Below are 20,070 nucleotides of genomic sequence, written 5' to 3' on the forward strand. Positions count from 1 at the left end.
ATCAACTCGGCGGTAGTGGTTTTTTTTTTTTTATATATGTAAACATATACATGGCATGAGAATTACACGATCTGATACCTATTTTTCAGAGATCATCTGGCAGAAGAAAGAGAGTTAATGGGTTATTATAGTCAGGTGAAAGGTGATGATATTGTAGACTACAGCGGTAGATGTGGATTTGAGAGAAGAGGATAGTTATAGGATATGTTCTGAAGATAGAGTCAACAGGACTTATAATGGGTTGGATATCATGAATAAGGGACAGGGAAAAATCAAGATTACATCCTGGTTTTTTTTTTTTTTTGCTTGATTTTCTAGTTTGATGGTGATGCTAGTAAGCTGAGATAGGTGGACTGGGAAAAGAACTCATGGATTAGAGAGAAATCGGTAATTCTGGATATTTATTAGCTATGAGATGCCTATTAAATATCTTCACAGAGATGTCCAGGAGGCTATTGGATGGTCATGAGCTTAAAACTCAGTGAAGAGGACGTTTCTTTTTTTGAACATTTTATTGTTGTTCAGGTGAAAGTTTACAGAGCAAATTAGTTTCTCTATACACAGCTTGTTTCATGACGTTGATTGCAAATCCCTGAATGTGTAACACTCTTCTCCCCTTCCTCCCTGGGTTCCCCATGTCCATTTGCCCAGCTTTCCTGCCCCTGTCATCCTTTTAAACTTTGCTTTTGGGCAAATGGTGCCCTTTAGTATAGTTGGTTGTTCTGAGATGTACACTCCTCACTGGTATTATTGTTCATTTTATAGACCTGTCCATTGCAGTGAAGAAGTTTTGACTAGAGATAGAAATTTGGGAATCATCTGAAGATTGATGGTTTTTGAAACCATGGGACAAGATAGGATCTCTTAGGAAGGGAGAGTAAATAGAGAAGAGGGCTGAAGACTAAATGAGACACTGATATGCCCATTTGCTTTATTTTGATCATGCTTTGGTCATATTTTTCTCATGTTTATTTGAATCTGTAGATTTCCTGAATGTCTTTTGGTCTTCCCTGACCAAAATTGATGTCTGATGATGGTCAGGCTGGCTGATGTTGGAGTCCAAGATAAGGTTTTATTTTTTTCCCTAGCACGTGTCCTTCCCACTGTAATTATCTCCTTAATAACATTTCACAGTAGGCAACAACTTCGTGTTTCAGTCTTTCCCTCTGACATCCAAACCCCAAACCTCAGTGATAGCTTTATATATCTCTGCCCTTTACTTGTTGCATCGATTGCCAAATCTCTCTGCTTCACTCTGTATTTGCAGCTTTTTTCTCTCCCTCCACCAATGCCTTAGTCCTTACCTGAATGATTCTTTTCACTGAAACGCTATGGCTCCAAGCAGTCCATCTGTTCCATTTCTGCCTACTGTCACTGTTCAAATGATCCTTTCCGTAGTTCTGGCGTTTCCATTTTTATTTTTAAATCCCACCTGGGCTTCCCATTCCCTAAAGAATCAATTTCACAATCCTTGCCCATGTCAGGATTTCAAGGTATGAATGATTTCATTTTTCTCATCCCATCCTATATGCCTGACTTCTCTCACTTCTATGTTTTCAAAATCCTCTTGATCACAATTGTCTCAGTTATTCCTTTAGGTAGCACCATTCTTTTCAAGAGCCATTTAAAAATGCAAGAAAAGCGAGACTTTTTTTGCCCTTGCATGGTGAGTTCAAGTACTCCTGATGCATGTTTAAGATAATAAATGTCTGTCTACTAAATTTAGTGTGTACCATAAGTAGAGTTATATTACCTTATGGTTCCTGTAAAGCTTACTTGTTCTAAGCCAAAAAGGAAACTGATAGAAAATGATATAATGATGCCCTCAGACAGGTACAAATAAAAACCTTGCAAAAGTGGGGGGACCTGGGGTAAGCCAACAGAGTGAATGGAAAAACGTCCTCTACTACAAAGTGCCTATTTTTATTTTGACCTTGCATTTTTTGCTTGACAGCATTAATATATAGGCAGGAGGGCACTCAAAATAAAAAAGGGGAACTGAGTTAGTAAGCACCAGTTGCCATGTGAGCAGAAGCCCATTTGTGTCACAGATCTTGGCAAAGATCAAACTGGAGATCAAAGGCTTTGATAAAATATGACTGAGCTTAGCAGCTAGTAAACCTTTTCCCACAGCCATGGGGAATAGTTTGTGACTGACTGCTGCCTGAGGTGTGCCTCTAACAGGGAGTCTATATGAGACACACTGGTTGAGATGAAGGTCACTCAGCCTGGATGGTAATGATGATGATCTGGGCTGATAGAAGAGTTGAGGTGCCAAGTTCCAGCAGGAGTGAACATAACAGATACCAAGGTATTAAAGCAGCCAAGCCTGCTGTGATCTCAGACAGATGTGACAGCAGCTGGAGAAAGCTGCAGGAGCAAAACAAGCAGCCATGGCTTCAAAGAGAGCTGAAAGATTGCAGCTTCAGGTCAGTGATATTTGGGAAACTCTCAGAGAGAAAAGATTTAGGCATCTATTTTTATGTACCTGTCATGATTTTCGAAGGGCTTTATAGTTAGCCTAATTTGACAATTCCTTATGCTGATACACACCATCTAATCACTCATCTAGAAAGGTGTGTGCTTACATGGACCTGGCACAGGTAATTTGACATTCTCTATAAATATTATAAATATTTGTTGAAGAAAAGAAAAAGGAAAGTAGAAGGGAGCAATTGGAGGGCTAAAACTTCCATATAAATTTCTAGCGAAGTGGTACTCAGAAGAAAAACACTGGTATCTTGAGTAGGTAGCAACCAAAATGGCACCATCTGAGAAGGAAATAGATCTCAGTTGCCTTATTTTCCCCTCAATACCTGTCTGTTTGGAATTTATACTGTTACACATTTATTCCCAAGGGTCATGAATTTTTTCAGACTTCAAAAGTGTCTTATCAAAATGTAAATAACTCCTGGGAGGGAATGCAACTTAAATATATGTTTGGCTTATACTGTAATCGACAATTAGTTTAAGACAGGGCTGTTTGGAAAAGGACACAGCCCAATTATCTGGGTGGCACACTCCAGAGGAAAACTGATTTCAGGGGGAAAACTGATTTCAATCCACTGAAAAGAGTCGCGGACAAAGCCTTTCGTCTGCTTTACAACTCCGGGTAGAACTAGCCCTGCTAAAGAGAATCCAGTCTCACCTAGTGTCACTACAAATTGTGACATGTAATCTGATTTTATCTTCCTTCAGGACTCAAACATACCAACGATTATAAAGATGGCATGGACCAGGCAACATTTTGCTTTGTTATATATAAGGTGGCCATGAGTTGGAGCTGACTTGATGGCAACTAATAACAACAACCTGATTTCGAATAGGACACTTGGATTCCTCCCATAAAAATATTTTGGTTTTAATGCAAGCTGAAAACAATATGCCATATATGCAAAGGTACATAGATGCAAATATATACATGTGAACAACTGTGTGTGTGTGTATGTACGTGTATGTGTGTATGCTTGCTGTTGGGAAAAAAGTTAAGCTCAGCATGGTTTTTTTGTCACTTGTTAGTGCTGTCCAATAAATTACAGAGCTCAGATTTAGAGTTTCAGACATTGTTAGATTATTTACTCAGGAAACAAACCTAGCGAATCAACACATCCAGCATCACGACGATGAACTATTCAGCCAGTCTCATTTATCACTCTCACTCTTACCTTTACATTGTTGTAGAAGAAAGATCTTTAGATTAAAAAAATGGATGACAGGGTCATCCTCCATTTCTAGATGCTGATATGTTTCTGAAGCACCATCAGGAAATATGATTTGATTTCACTGTTCCTCATTTTCCAAAGGCAATTTGAGAGCCTGGCAAGGTGCAGAAATTAATGTGCAGGGAGTAGAGGTTCAAGATTCAAATAATTAGCCTCCTGTGGAGCAATTATTCACATTCAGAGAATATCCCCATACTTTCCCAGTTAGTCTGTTGAAGGCCAATTGGCCAAGACTTTGAATTGCTTGGAAATATTCCTTTAGGAATGAAATGAGGAAACTGTGAGAAATAAAGAATTTTTATTCATTATTTTGGTACACGTTTGTGACACAGTGCTTTGAGAAATATTTCAACCTATGCCTATTTTTAGCTGGGTTGCTCTGTGACCCTGAAAGTTTTCTCAATTTATTTTGCCATTATGATTTTGTCTAGCAGTTTGAATCCACCAGTCACTCCTTGGAAACCCTATGGGGCAGTTCAACACCGTCCGATAGGGTCAGCATGAGTCAGAATTGACTTGATGGCACACAGTAACAACAAAAATTTGGATTCTGTTTTGGAAATAGCCAAGACTGGATTTTGCCTAACTTCTGTCTGGATTTTCCCAATGCCTATAATTAGCTAGGTGATTTAGGCTATATTCAAAATAAAAATAAATATATTTTGGAATCAATTTCTGAGTACACTTTATCAATAATTTTATAATTCAAGGGAAGCAAGCATCCCCATCAATCAGTTAATCAATCAGTGGGAGGAAGATCTATGAATACCAGCTCTGTCACTTACTAGCTGTGTGATACTGGGAAAGTTATTTAGTCTTGCTAAAGCTCAGTTTCCTCATCTATAAAACATAGATACTTCTCTAGAGTCTGTGGTGAGCATGAAGAAGAATGTTTATAATATTCTTAGTTATTATTTAACTGCCCACAATGTACTAGGTGATGGGCTAGAGCAGGACTGTCCAACAGGAATATAATGCAAGCCATGTATATAATTAAAAATTTTCTAATAGCCACATTAAAAAAGTAAAAACAAAACAAAACCAAGTAAAATTAACTTTAATAATATATTTTATGTAGTTCAACATGTCCATATATCACTTAAACAGGTACTCGGTGTAGAGTTATTTGATTTTTTTTTTCTCATACTGCCTTCAAAATCCAGTGTGTGTTCACAATGGAATACTACGCATTGATAAAGAACAGTGAGGAACCTGTGAAACATTTCATAACATGGAGGAACCTGGAAGGCATTATGCTGAGTGAAATTAGTCAGTTACAAAAGGACAAATATTGTATAAGACCATTATTATAAGAACTTGAGAAATAGTTTAAACTGAGAAGAAAACATTCTTTTGAGGTTATGAGAGGGGGGAGGAAAGGTGGGAGAGGGGCATTCACTAATTAGGTAGTAGGTAAGAACTACTTTAGGTGAAGGGAAAGACAGCACACAACACAGGGGACGTCAGCACAACTGGACTAAACCAAAAGCAAAAAAGTTTCCTGAATAAACTGAATGCTTCGAAGGCCAGCATAGCAGGGGCAGGGGTCTGGGGACCATGGTTTCAGGGGACATCCAAGTCAATTGGCATAATAAAATCTATTAAGAAAACATTCTGCATTCCACTTTGAAGGGTGGTGTCTGAGGTCTTAAACGCTAGCAAGCAGCCATCTAAGATGCATCAGTTGGTCTCAACCCACTTGGATCAAAGGAGAATGAAGAACACCAAGGGCACAAGGTGATTACGAGCCCAAGAGACAGAAAGGGCCACATGAAACAGAGACTACATCATCCTGAGACCAGAAGAACTAGATGGTGCCTGGCTACACCTAATGACTGCCCTGACAGGGAACACAACAGAGAACTCCTGAGGGAGCAGAAGAGCAGGGGCATGCAGACCTCAAATTCTCATAAGACCAGACTTAATGGTCTGACTGAGACGAGAAGGACCCTGGAGGTCATGGCCCCCAGGCCTTCTGTTGCCCCAGTACAGAAACCATTCCCGAAGCCAACTCTTCAGACATGGATTGTACTGGACAATGGGTTGGAGAGGGAGGCTGGTGAGGAGTGAGCTTCTTGGATCAGGTGGACACTTGAGACCATGTTGGCATCTCCTGCCTGGAGGGGAGATGAGAGGGTGGAGGGGGTTAGAAGCTGGTGAAATGGACACGAAAAGAGAGAGTGGAAGGAGAGAGTGGGCTGTCTTATTAACTAGTAAAAAAAAAAAAAATTTTTTTTTTTTTTTAAACTAGTTATTATTAGGGGAAGAGAAATAGGGTGTGTGTAGCAAGGTGTATATGGGTATTTGTGTGAGAGGCTGACTTGACTTGTAAAGTTTCACTTAAAGCACAAGAAAAATTATTAAAAAAAAAAAAAATCCAGTGTGTGTTTTAAATTTACAGCACATCTCAGTTTGGATGCTAAGTTTTCAGCCTAGACAGTGAAATGTAGTCCTAGCAAAATAATAAAATACTGTTTAATGAAAAACTATTTTACTCTGCTTCAGTTTTTAAATTTAAATATAATAAATTATTAAATGATATTAAAGGTTTAGTGTTTTAGTTCTGTTAGCCACATTTCAAGTGCTTAATAGCCCCGCATGACTAGTGGATATGGTTTGGAAATCACAGAGCTAGAAAGATAGGCTAGAAGAAAGTGCTCAGATCTATGAACACTTAGCCTTCACCTACTCAGTATCGTAAAAATCTTAACTCCCCACTTGTCTTTTGAGGTAGAGAATAGGGGGCAATAGATGATTGCTGCTGCTTCTTTTTTTTTTTTTTTTTTTGATGATTGCTTCTTGATAACCATTTGGAACAGACAAGTATTGGAAGAGATGGCAAGAAAAGTTGAATTTTATGCCAATACTGGTTGCTCAAGCCAGACTTCCTGCCTTGACAACTCCTTGAATGACTGAAGCAGGGACTTAATGATGGTGTGTAACCCAACAATCTTAACTTTGTGCAGAGGGCCACAATGTAGGCAGAGCCACGGTTGGATTACCCAATAAGCAAGGTATGCATGGGCTTGTTAACTACAGATTAGTAAGTAAGCACAAGTCAGCCCATTAGTACCTTGCTGACTGGGTCATCTGTCCCTGTCAGGGACTGTAAATTTGAAAAGAGGCTTTGATTCTGTAGGAAGATGCTGTGGGGTTGGGAGAGAGACAGATGCCAGCCACACCTAGAAGCAGAATCTTTGATGTGGTGAAAAAATGTGAAATTGTTCACTACAGATGATCTGGTAAGCAAGGTAAGCATTGTGCTTACCTTACCTATTGGATAACCTGCCCCTGGGCAGAGCCATGATGCGTGAAGTGAGCCCTGGAATAAACTCAAGTTATCATATTGTTGTGACTGATTTCTTGCACATAGGAGGCCAGACTCTGCTGCAGTGGGTCACAGCTGTGTAGCTGAGTGTCCTTGCAATGCAGGACAGATTTACAGCAGTGTAGTGATTGTAGTGGCAGCAGTGAAATAGATTCACACTAGTAGGAGAGCCTTCTACTACCAAGTAATGAGAGAAATACAAATATGTAAAAAGCATGGTCCTTTCTACATTCACTTTACAAATAGTCAAGTTGGGGACATAAGGGAAGATTTAATTACATGCAAGATAAAAATGTAGAACAGCAATAGAAAAACAGTAAAAGGCCAGAATACTATTGATTATTAAATTGATGATATCAGAAGTAAAGAATGTTGGCGTTTACATGAAAAAGAGATGACCATGAGTTGGGTTCACCTGATAAGGAAGGCGAATTTGAGTTTTCAAGGATTTTTTTTTTCTGGAGTCATAACATCATACATTGAATAAAAACATAAGGTCAGAACAGTACAAGATTTGTTTGTTAGAACGGAGAATTCAGAAGTGAATAGTTGGAGCCAAAACTGCGACTGGGTCTGTTCAAGATGCTTTACTTTTTCCTCTAAATAATGGATAGTATTTGAATGTATGGAGTAAGAAAAAACAAAGTTTTAAGAACATTTACTTGTAGGAACAAAACTGTTAGAATGACACTGGTACGTAATTTTATAGTTTTCTGAGTTTTTGAATTTATTATTTAACTAGGTCCTTATTAATAAGTCTATGAGAATGGCAAACAGGTGTAATTATCTCCGTTTTAAAGAAAAAGGTACTGAAGATCAATTGGTTAATTACTTGCCTGAGATCACATGGCTGGTGAATGTTTAGGGATCTTCATACTCAGTTCTATGCTGTCTCTATTGTATTTCACTCTATCTTTTAGAAGTAGAGCTTTTAAAAATAATGAAATGTTTCCTGTAATTCATGCATTCTTTGATCTACAGGTCATAGCTATTTTTATAGGGCATGTTGTTGTTGTTAGGTGCCGTCGAGTAGGTTCAGATTCATAGCGACACTATGTACCACAGAATGAAACATTGCCCGGTCTTTTACCGCACTCACAATCTTGTGAGTGCTTAAGCCCATTGGTGCAGCCACTGTGTCAATCCATCTCCTTGAGGGTCTTCCTCTTTTTTGTTGACCCTGTACTCTACCAAGCATGATGTCCTTCTCCAGGGACTGCTCCCTCCTGATAACAAGTCCAAAGTATGTAAGATGCAGTCTCATCATCCTTGTTTCTAAGGAGCATTCTGGTTGTACTTCCTCCAAGACAGATTTGTTCGTTCTTTTGGGAGTCCATGGTATATTTAAGATTCTTTGCCAATACCACAGTTCAAAGGCATCAATTCTTCTTCGGTCTTCCTTATTGATTGTCCAGCTTTCACATGCATATGATGGGATTGAAAATACCATGGCCTGGGTCAGGTGCACCTTAGTCTTCAAGGTGACATCTTTGTTTTTCAACACTTTAAAGAGGTCCTTTGCAGCAGATTTGCCCAATGCAATGTGTCGTTTGATTTCTTGACTACTGCTTCCATGGGTTTTGATTGTGGAAGCAAGTAAAATGAAATTCTTGACAACTTGAATACGTATGGTGAAAGGATACTACCCTGAAGCACATCTTTCCTGACTTTAAACTATGCAGTATCCCCTTATTCTGTTCAAACCCCTGCCTCTTGGTCTATATATAGATTTCTCATGAGCACAATTAAGTGTTCAGGAATTTCCATGCTTCGCAGTGTTATCCATAACTTGTTATGATCCACATAGTGGAATGCCTTTACATAGGCAATAAAACACAGGTAAACATCTTTCTGGCATTCTCTGCTTTCATCCAGGATCCCCCTGACATCGGCAATGATATCCTTGGTTCCACATCCTCCTTTGAATCTGGCCCGAATTTCTGGCAGTTGCCTGTTGATATGCTGCCGCAGCCACTTTTCAATGATCTTCAGCAAAATTTTACTTGGATGTGATATTAGTGATATTATTCTACAATTTCCGCATTCGGTTGGATCACCTTTCTTGGGAACAGGCATAAATATGGATATCTTCCAGTTGGTTGGCCAAGTAGCTGTCTTCCAAATCTGGCTTAGGGGAGTGAGTACTCCTAGTGCTGCATCCATATTTTGAAACATCTTAATTAGTATTCCATCGATTCCTGAAGCCTAGTTTTCGCCAATGCCTTTCGCGCAGTTTGGAATTCTTCCTTTAGTACCATTGGTTCCTGATCATATGATACGTCTTGAAATGGTTGAATGTCAACCAGTTCTTTATAGGGCATAGAAGCGGATTATTTGATTTGGGTAGCCCTGGGTAATATATATAGTCAATATGCCAAGTTGGCTATTCTTTCACTTCTTTTAGTTTTCAACCTATCTCTCTACCAAAACCTAACTCCTAATGTCCTCATGGAGCCCTGGTGGTGCAGTGATTAAGAGCTTGGCTGCTATCCAAAAGGTCAGCCGTTCGAATCTAACAGCTGCTCCTTGGAAACCCTATGGGGCCACTCTACTCTGTCCTATAGGGTTGCTATGAGTTGGAATTGACCCACTGGTAATGGGCTTTAATGTCCTCATAATATATCCACGATGGTTAGGGCTTTCTACTCCTGGGGAAAAAAATCTTACCTCATGACTATCTTGCCCACTTAAAGTGTACCTGTTTCTTGTCTCATTCTTTCTGGAAGCTCCTAACAGTTTGTAGCAGAGGGGCTTAACAGTTAATTTGCATTGTTGTTGTTAGTTGCCATCCAGCCAATTACAACTCTTCACGACCTTATATACGACAGAACAAGATGTTGCCCAGTTATATGCCATCTCCATGATCATTGACACGTTCGAGTCCGTTGTTGTAGCTATTGTGTCAATCCATCTCACTGAGGGTTTTCGTTGTTTTTGCTGATCCTCTGCTTTACCAAACAAGATGCCCTTTTCTAGAGATTAGTCTTTCCTTATGACAAGTCCAAAGTAAGCTAGCTGAAGTCTCACCATCCTTGCTTCTAAAGAGCATTCTGATTGTGCTTCTTCTAAGACCGATTTGTTATTTTGGCAGTCCATGGTATATTCAATACTCTTCACCAACACCACAGTTTGAATGTATCAATTCTTCCGTCTTCCTTTTTTCATTGCCTACCTATGGGGTCGCTATGAGTTGGAATCAACTCAACCGCACTGGATCTGGTTTTGGTTTCGAAGTTTCACATACATATGAGGAGATTGAAAAGATTGGATCAGTTGCACTTTAGTCATCAAATTGACATCACCAGCCGATTTGTTACTTTCCTTTCTAACAATGCTTACACTCTTTTGATGCAAATGATTAAGATTTTATTATTTCAGGTCTTGAGGTTGCAGTTGGTAGAAATATTTTTCTCTCTCTGTTCTTGCTCAGGGTGATCTTTCTTCCCTGTACCTACCCCTTTCATAACTCTTACTGAATCCTGGTCAAGTTCAAGCCTACATTCAAGCTCCACTCAAGGGGCTTTGTATACATTTGTTTCTAACCATCTAACTACCCTGCAAGTTGGGTATGACCAGCTGGCATTCATCTGAGTTCCAAGCCCAGGCCTTCTCCCTATGTCAGGTTGCTTGATGAAGTTTCCAAGTGGTAGCTACTCCAGGATCTTCTCAGCCTGATTGTTTTAACTCAAAGAGGAACAACTCAGCTACCAATTCCTACTATCAATTTCTATAGCCATATTCAAAGCTGCCAGATTCTCTTGTGGCCTGGTGTACCACACTTGAAGCTTTCTTCTTTTCATGGGTAATATCTTTTGACGATAGAGACTGAGATTCTTTCAAGCTAAGAAAGCATTCCTCCAGTCTTTATTATGCTGCAATCCCACTGCTGCTCAACTGATATTCTCAACTCCACTTATAGCCAAGTTTATCTACGTTGATGTTGCTTGACTGGTAATGTCGGCCAGCTACTGAAGTTTGATCAGTGGGTTTGCTATTACTCCAAGTTTACCACTGAAACTCCCTGTCTGTCTGCTTTTCCTTTCGGCGAGGATACAAGTAGATTCGCAAAGTTCTTGTTTTAGGGTTATAATTCTGCCAAGACAATCAAGAATAGATTGATATAGAACAAGCCCTTCCTAATCCAGAAGTAACTGAATCTTGTTCCAGACATCTTTTGTGAGACTCACAAAGCATTTTGCATTCATTTATTTTAAAAAGTAAGCCAATCATACACACACACACACACACATACACAAATTAGGTGATTCATATAGTACTATGGGTTTTTGGTTTCTCTTGAAAAGTTGGTATATCTTGCCACATCTGGCTCACATTTCCATATAGTAACATTTGGCTAGAATCAAACATAAATTGTCTCCTTTTTCCAATTCATCAAAGCCCCCCTTACTTACACAATGCACACATTGTAAGTTATGTGCAGTCTACTTCACTCATTTTTATCTCTATGACTTCTGTAGGCATTTAGGATTTTAACCTTTTTTTTTCCTAGAATTTTATTTATGTAGTGAAAAGAATATTCTCAAGTTATATGGACAGGTATCCAAATTTTGGAAACTCTGGTGGTGTAATGGTTAAGCGCTACGGCTGCTAACCAAAAGGCCGGCATTTTGAATCTGCCAGGCGCTCCTTGGAAACTCTACGGGGTAGTTCTACTCTGTCCTATAGGGTCGCTATGAGTCGGAATGGACTTGATGGCAGTGGTTTTGGTTTTTTTTTTTGTTTTATCCAAATTTTGGTTCTGTCCATTGTTAGCTGTGGAGCCTTTGAAGCTATTTTGGCAGTTATTCTGCCAGAAGAATGAACAAATCAGTCTTGGAAGAAGTACTGTCAGAATGCTCTGTAGAAGTGAAGATGGCGAGACCATTTCTCACTTACTTTGGAAACATCGTCAGGAAAGGCCAACTGCTAGTGAAGGACATCGTGTTTGTTAATGTAGAGGGTCAGTGAAAAGAAGGAAATCCTCTATGATAGGAATTGGCACAATAGCTGCAACAATGGGCTTGAACATACATACTAAAGCTTGTGAAGCTGGCGTAGGATCAGACAATGTTTCACTGTGTTATATGGAAAGTTGCTACCAGTCAGAGCTGACTCAGTGGTAACTAACAACAATAACGAGTATTTGTAATTCCATTAGGGTCCCTAATGCAATGTGGGCACATAAGAAGTATTCATTACTTGATAAATAGTTTTACTACTTCTATCATTAATACTATTGCTGCTGTCACTGTTGCTGCTGCTACTACTACCACTACGATTACTACTACTATTGGGGCAATATTCTCTAGACCTTCCACGGAGGAGTGCTACCCTGATAATTCTCAATGTCCTCTGTTTCTAGGGTGAGTACCAGGTTATTGACTCTTGCTGGGCTCAGGAGACCTGTTGGCTTGTTCTTTTTCTTACTTGCAGTTATCCAGCTGGACTGACCTGGTAAATGCCTGTACTCTGAGGTAAAGGTGATGCTTGCTCCAAGTTACTCTAGGTGGTCATAAGGAATCATGTGTGTATTTGAGCTCTCACCTCAGAATAGCTGGTGAGGACTTCTCTGGGCCCTCCAAGTTCAATGCCAATTCAGGCTGAAGAAATTGTCTGCTCGCACTCATTTCCATAGAGTAAATATAGCTCCAGGATGAATTGGTTTGCCTCTGCAGTATCAAATTCAACTCTTGAAAGTATGGCATATATACCTATAGTTCCTCAGCTTTACAATGGGGATAAGACTATCTTGTCTCTTGTAGTGGATCATGTGCTGCACCCTGCTTCCTCTTCAGGACCAAGAACTTTCTCCCCAGGTGCTGGGAGTGCTGCTACCTGATAGACCTCAGCTGGAAATGATTCTCAGCTGAAGATGTTCTCAGCGACAACTTATACCCAATGTCTGGTCATTATAGGAGTACAAAGGTCTCATTCCCTATCACCAACTGCAGACAACTCTGAAGGGCCATTCTAGCTTTAGAGTTCCCTGTGGGTTCAGCTGAGGCCTTTTGTGGAGAACGTATTGCAGCCCAACCTCTCTCCCTACCCAATCCTGCCTCTACAGGTGTTAATATCTAGAGCACTCCGTCATAAACCTCCTGTAGATTAATCCCTGTCTCAGAATCTGGTACCTAGCAGCAACTGAAATAGAAGGATTAACTAGATTTTGAAAATTCTTACTATGCACATGATCTAGAGAGTTTACTTAGATATATCCCAGCTCAAATAATTCCATGATGATAGCAGGAAGAGGACAAAACACTAGAATACATAGAAAATGGCTCAAACAAACTAGATCTATAGATAGTACAGGTACTGAATAGATGAAATGATAATGTAATAATTTTCACAAAACTTCTACATCTATTTATGAAATAGTCTATGTTGGATTTACTTTGTATTTATTGGTAAAGTTCTATTATAATAATGAAAAAGAAATAACTTTTAAAACATAAAGTCATCTCTTCATATGTATATCTGAATGTTCTTATTAAAATTTTCGGGGAAATCTTCCCAGCGTACTTTGTTTCTTTATATTCGTGTTGAATGTGTTTCCCAAAAAATAAAATGGCGGTTTTTCAGCTTATTGGGGTATTTGCTATCAAGGAATTGTTTTCCTACTAGAAAACTTAGGAATTTCTTAGAAACTAAACATGGTTAAGTTTTAGTTCCTTAATAAAGTGAGAGGAGATTGGATATAAAAATGTTTTTCTTTTTTAAATTGTGCTTTAGGTGAAACCTCAAGTTAATTGCTCATACAAAAATTTATACACATATTATTACATAACACTATTGCACACTCTCCCTTTCCACCTCAGGTTTCCCAAGTCTATCCAACCAGCTCCTCTTCCTTCCTGCCTTCTCTTTCTGCCTCTGGAAAGGAGCTGCCATTTTGGTCTCATGTATCTGCTTGAACTAAGAAGCACATTCTTCACAAGTAACATTTTATGTTTTATAGTTCAGTCTAATCTTTGTCTGAAGTGTGGGCTTCAGGTATGGTTTTAGTTCTGGGTTAACAGAGTATCCGGGGGCCATGGCTTCTAGGGTTCCTCTGGTCTCCGTCAGACTATTAAGTCTGGTCTTTTTATGTGGATTTGAGTTCTGTTCCACAATTCTCCCACTCCGTCAGGGAATCTCTGTTGTGTTCCCTGTCAGGTCTGTCATTGGTGGCAGCCAGGCTGATAGAGTCTTGGGTTTATGTGGCCCTTTTTTCTCTTGGGCTAATATTTTTCTTGTGTCTTTGGTGTTCTTCATTCACCTTTATTCCAAGTGGGTTGGGACAAATTGATGCATCTTAGATGGCCTCTCACAAAATTTTAAGACCTCAGATGCCACTCACCAAAATAGGATGCAGAACATTTTCTTAATAAACTTTGTTATGCCAGTTGACCTAGGTGTCCCCTGAAACCATGGTCCGCAGACACCTGCCCCAGCTACTCTGTCCCTTAAAAGTGTTTGGTTGTGTTCAGGGAACTTCTTAGCTTTTGGTTTAGTCTAATTGTGCTGACTTCCCCTGTGTTGTGTGTTGTCCCTCCCTTCACCTAAGATGATTCTTGTCCACTATCAAGTTAGCGAAGTCTCCCTTTCCTCCCTCCTCATTCTTGTAACCATCAAAGAATGTTTTCTTTTGTGTTTAAATCTTTTCTTGACTTGTTCTTATAATAATGGTCTCCTACAATGTTTGTCTTTTTGCAACTAATTTCACTCAGCATAATGCCCTCCAGATTCATCCACACTGTGAGATACTTTGCAAATTTTCGCCATGGTTCTTTATAGTACTCCATTGTGTGTATGTACCATAGTTTGTTTATCCATTCATTTGTTGATGGGCATGTAGGTTGTTTCCATTCTTTTGCTATTGTGAACAATGCTGCAATGAACATGGGTGTGCATATGTTTATTCGTGTGATGGCTCTTACTTCTCTAGGATATATTCCTAGGACTGGGATTGCTGGATCATATGGTATTTCTATTTCTAGCTTTCTAAGAAAGCACCATATTGTTTTCCAAAATGGTTGTATCATTTTGCATTCCCACCAGCAGTGCATAAGAGTCCCGATCCCCTGAAGCCTCTCCAACATTTGTTATTTTCTGTTTTATTGATTCGTGCCAGTAATGCTGGGGTGAGATGATATCTCATTGTGGTTTTGATTTGCATTTCTCTGATGGGTAGTGATCGTGAGCATTTCCTCATGTGTCTGTTGGCCTCTAAATGTCCTCTTTGGTGAAGTGTCTGTTCATTTCCTTTGCCCATTTTTTAATCGGATTATTTGTCTTTTTGTTGTAGAGGTGCTGGATTTTCTTGTAGATTTTAGAGATTAGACCTTTTCTGATTTGTAATAGCCAATTTTTTTTCCCAGTCTCTAGGTTCTCTTTTTACTCTTTTGGTGAAGTCTTTTGATGAACATAAATGTTTAGTTTTTAGAAGATCCCAATTATCTAGCTTATCCTCTGGAGCGTGTGTGTTGTTGGTTTTGGTTTGTATCCTGTTAATGCCGTGTATTAGGGCCTCTAGAATTGATCCTATTTTTTCTTCTATGAACTTCACAGTTTTTGGCTTTATATTTAGGTCTTTGATCCATTTTGAGTTAGGTTTTTTTTAATATGGTGTGAGGTATGGGTCCTGTTTCATTTTTTTGCAGAAGAACATCTGGTTTTGCCAGCACCATTAAAAAATAAAAAACAAAAAACTGTCTTTTCCCCATTTGATGGACTTTGGGCACTTGTTGAAGATCAGGTGACCCTGGGTGGTTGGATTTACATCTGGGCTCCCAATTCTGTTCCACTGGTCATTGTGTCTGTCGTTGTACCAGTACCAGGCTGTTTTGACTATCGCAGGTGTATAGTAGGTTCTGAGGTCAGGTAGTGCACATCCTCCTACTTTATTCTTCTTCTGCAATAGTGCTTTAATTATCTGGGGCTTCTTGCCTTTCCTTGTAAAGTTAATGACAACTTTTTCCATCTCTTTAAAGGATGTTGTTGGTATTTGGATAGGTATTGCATTGTATTTGTAAATTTCTTTGGATAGAACTGTCATTTTCACAATGTTGAGTCTACCTCTCCATGAGCATGGTATGTTTTTCCACTTATGTACATCTCTTTTGGTTTCTTACAGTAGTGTTTTGTAGTTTTCTTTGTATAGGTCTTTTACATTCTTGGATAGATTTATTCCCAAGCGTTTTATTTTTTCGGGCTATTATAAGTGGTATTGTTTTCCTGATATCCTTTTCATTGTTCTCTTTGTTGGTGCATAGGAATCCAACTGATTTTTGTATGTTTACCTTGTATCCTGCTACTCTGTTGAATCTATTAGTTCTAGTAGTTTTCTCATGGAGTCTTTTGGGTTTTCTATGTATCGTATCATACCATCTGCAAATAGAGAGAGTTAACTTCTTCATTACCAATTTGGATGCCCTTTATTTCTGTTTCTTGCCTTATTGTTCTAGCTAGAACTTCCAGCACAATGTTAAATAGGAGTAGCGATAAAGGGCATCCTTGTCTTGTTCCTGTTCTGAAGGGGAATGTTTTCAGCCTCTCTCCATTAAGAATGATGTTGGCCATTGGTTTTGCATAGATGCCCTTTATTATGTTGAGAAACTTCCCCTCTATACCTACTTTATTAAGAGGTTATATCAGGAATGGGTGTTGGACTTTGTCAAATGCCTTTTTTGTGTCAGTTGAGATGATCATGTGATTCTTTCCTTTTATTTATGCGATGGATTATGTTGATTGATTTTCTAATGTTGGACCTTCCTTGCATACCTGGTATGAATCCTATTTGGCCATGGTGTATTATTTTTTTGATATGATGCTGAGTTCTATTGGCTGGAATTTTGTTGAGAATTTTTGCATCTTTACTCATGAGAGATATTGGTCTGTAATTTTCTTTTTTTGTAGTGTCTTTGCCTGGTTTTGGTATCAGAGTTATGCTGGTTTCATAGAATGAATTTGGAAGTACTGCTTCCTTTTCTGTGTTCTGAAATACTTTGAGTAGTACTATTGTAAGTTCTTCTCTGAATGTTTGGTAGAATTTTCCAGTGTAACCATCTGGGCCAGGGCCTTTTTTGGTCGGGAGTTTTTTTTTTTTAGTTACCTTTTCAATCTCTTCTCTTGTTAGGGGTGTGTTCAGATTTTCAATGTCATTTTGTGTTAGTGTGAGTAGGTAGTGTGTCCCTAGAAATTTGTCCATTTCCTCTAGATTTTCAAATTTGTTGTAGTGTAGTTTTTCATAATACTCTGTTATGATCCTCTTTATTTCAGTTGGGTCTGCCGTAATGTCCCCCATTTCATTTCTTATTTGGGTTATTTGCATTCTTTCCTGTTTTTCTTTTGTCAGTTTGGCCAGTGGTTTGTTGATACTTTCAAAGAACCAACTTCTGGTTTTGTTGATTCTTTCTATTGTTTTTTCCATTCTCTATTTCATTTATTTCTGCTCTGATCTTCATTATTTCCTTTCTACTTGTGGCTGTGGGCTTGCTCTGCTGTTCTCTTTCTATTTGTTCAAGTTGAGTAGCTAATGTTTTGATTCCGTCCCTTTTTTCTTTTTTGATGTGTGCATCTATTGCTATAAATTGACCTCTGAGCACTGCCTTTGGTGTGTCCCAAAGGTTTTGGTATGAGTGTTTTCATTCTCATTTGATTCCGTCTATTACCCAATGGTTTTTAATCTGGGCGTTATTCAGTTTCCCTGTAATTGATTTTTTTTCCTTACTCTTCCTGTTGTTGATTTCTACTTTGATGGCATTGTGATCAGAGAAGATACTTCGTATTATTTCAGTGTTTTGGATTCTGTTGAGGGCTGCTCTGTGGCCTACGATGTCTAATTCTGGAGAACTTTCTGTGTGCACTGGAAAAGAATGTGTACTTTGCAGTTGTTGGGTGAGGTGTCCTATATATGTCTATGAGGTCAAGTTGGCTGATTGTGGTCTTTAGCTTTTCTGTATCCTTGCTGAGTTTCTTTCTAGATGTTCTGTCCTTCACTGAGAGTGGTGTTGAAGTCACCTACTATTATTGTATACCTGTCAATTTCTGTTTTCGGTGCTGTTAGAGTTTGTTTTGTGTATTTTGGAGCCCTGTCATTGGGTGCATAGATGCGTATTATGGTTTAAGTCTTTGTGGTGGATCTTTCCTTTAATCATTATATAGTGCCCTTCTTTGTCTTTTATGGTGGATTTGTTTTAAAGTCTATTTTATCTGAGATTAATATTGCCACTCCTGCTCTTTTTTGGTAATTATTAGCTTGATATATATGTATTTCCGTTCTTTGATTTTTAATACATTTATGTCTTTGTTTCTAAGGTGTGCCTCTTCTAGACAGCATATTGATGGATCCTTTTTTAAAATCCACTCTGTCACTCTGTGTTTAGGCCATTTACATTCAGTGTAATTATTGATAGGTGTGTGTTTATTGCTGTCATTTTTTAGTGCTTTTTTTTTTTTGTGGTGCTAACATTTTCTTTGTTCCTCTTACTATCCTGTGCTGAGTTCCTTTTCTTTGTGGATTTCTTTTTCAATTCTTTTGTTTTTTTAGGTTTTGTTTTTATGGATACTTTATGTTTTTCTTCTTTATTTTGAGGAGTAGGTTTGTTAACTCTATGTGGTTAACTTAAAATTTACCCTTATCTTCCTAGGTTTGAATTAGTCTATTATTACTTGGTAACACCTTGCATTGCTCTCCATTATAAAGTTCTATGCCTATACTGTTTATTCCCTCTTTTATTGTTCTGATGTTGTTGTCATTTACAGATTAACATCTCTGGTTCCCTGTTGGAATTCTTTTGGTTTTGGATAGTCCTTGAGAGCTCATTTCCTAGGTTGGTATCTGGCTGGTACTATCTTGAGTCCTACATTCAGGCTGTGGTCTGATGTTGTTTGTTCTCAGGCTGAAGGACTACCTTTAATAATTCTTGTAAGTTTGGTTTGATTTTAACATATTCCCTTAATTTCTGTTTATCTGGAAATGTCCTAATTTCACCATCATGTTTGAATGAAAGTTTTGCAGGGTATATTATTCTTGGTTGGCATTTTTTTTCTTTCAAAGTTTTATATATGTCATCCCATTGCCTTCTTGCCTGCATAGTTTCTGCTGAATAATCAGAGTTTAGTCTTTTGTTTCTCCATTGTATGTGACTTTTTGTTTTTCTCATGCTGCTCTCAGGATTTTTTCTTCATCTTTGGTTTTAGTGAGTGTGGTTATGATATGCCTTAGTGTTTTTTTTTTGAGGTCTAGCCTATATGGGGTTTGTTGAGCTTCTTGGATGGCCAGCTTTTCATCTTTCATGATATTAGGGAAGTTTTCTGCCAGCAATTCTTCAATGATCCTCTATGTATTTTCTCCTTGTTCTGGAACTCTGATCACTCACAAATTTTTTCTTTGGATTGTATCCCACATAATTCTCAGGGTTTCTTCACTTTTCTTCTTTCTTTTTTCTGATTTTTCCTCAGAGTTTTTTCCAAGTGTTTGTCTTCAATTTCACTGATCCTGCCTTCCATTATTTCAAACCTGCCCCTCAGCTCTTCTGTGACACTGTCCATTTCTGATATCTTATTTTTTATCTTTTGTATTTCTAATTGTTGTTTTTGTATGATTTCTAGCTGTGAATTTATTTTGGCATTTTGTGCCGTATTACTTTTCTGAATTGTTCCACTTTTTTGGTGTGCATTTTCCATGAATTTGTCTTTTCCATAAATTTGTTTACTTTTTCTTCATTTTTGTCTGCTTTTTGCTTCAACTTTTGGATTGCTCTGCATATTAGAGATCTGAATTCACTGTCAGGTAGTCCTAGAGCCTTTTTTCTAATGGAAAGTCATCTGGTGTTTTATTTGGGATGCCTACTGGGAACATTCTGTCCTTTTATATATATATATGTGTGTGTGTGTGTTTGATATTGTCTGGTGTCTTCTGGGCATTCATAGTTATTTTCTTCTTTTCTTTATTGTAGATTTATTTGTTTCATCCTGCTTTTTTGTTTTTATTTTGTTAAGTCTGAGCAGGTGGGCTGGGCTTTCTTTGTTGTTTGC

This window comes from Loxodonta africana, chromosome 5 (genome assembly GCF_030014295.1).
Source record: "Loxodonta africana isolate mLoxAfr1 chromosome 5, mLoxAfr1.hap2, whole genome shotgun sequence".
In the NCBI taxonomy this organism is placed as follows: domain Eukaryota; kingdom Metazoa; phylum Chordata; class Mammalia; order Proboscidea; family Elephantidae; genus Loxodonta; species Loxodonta africana.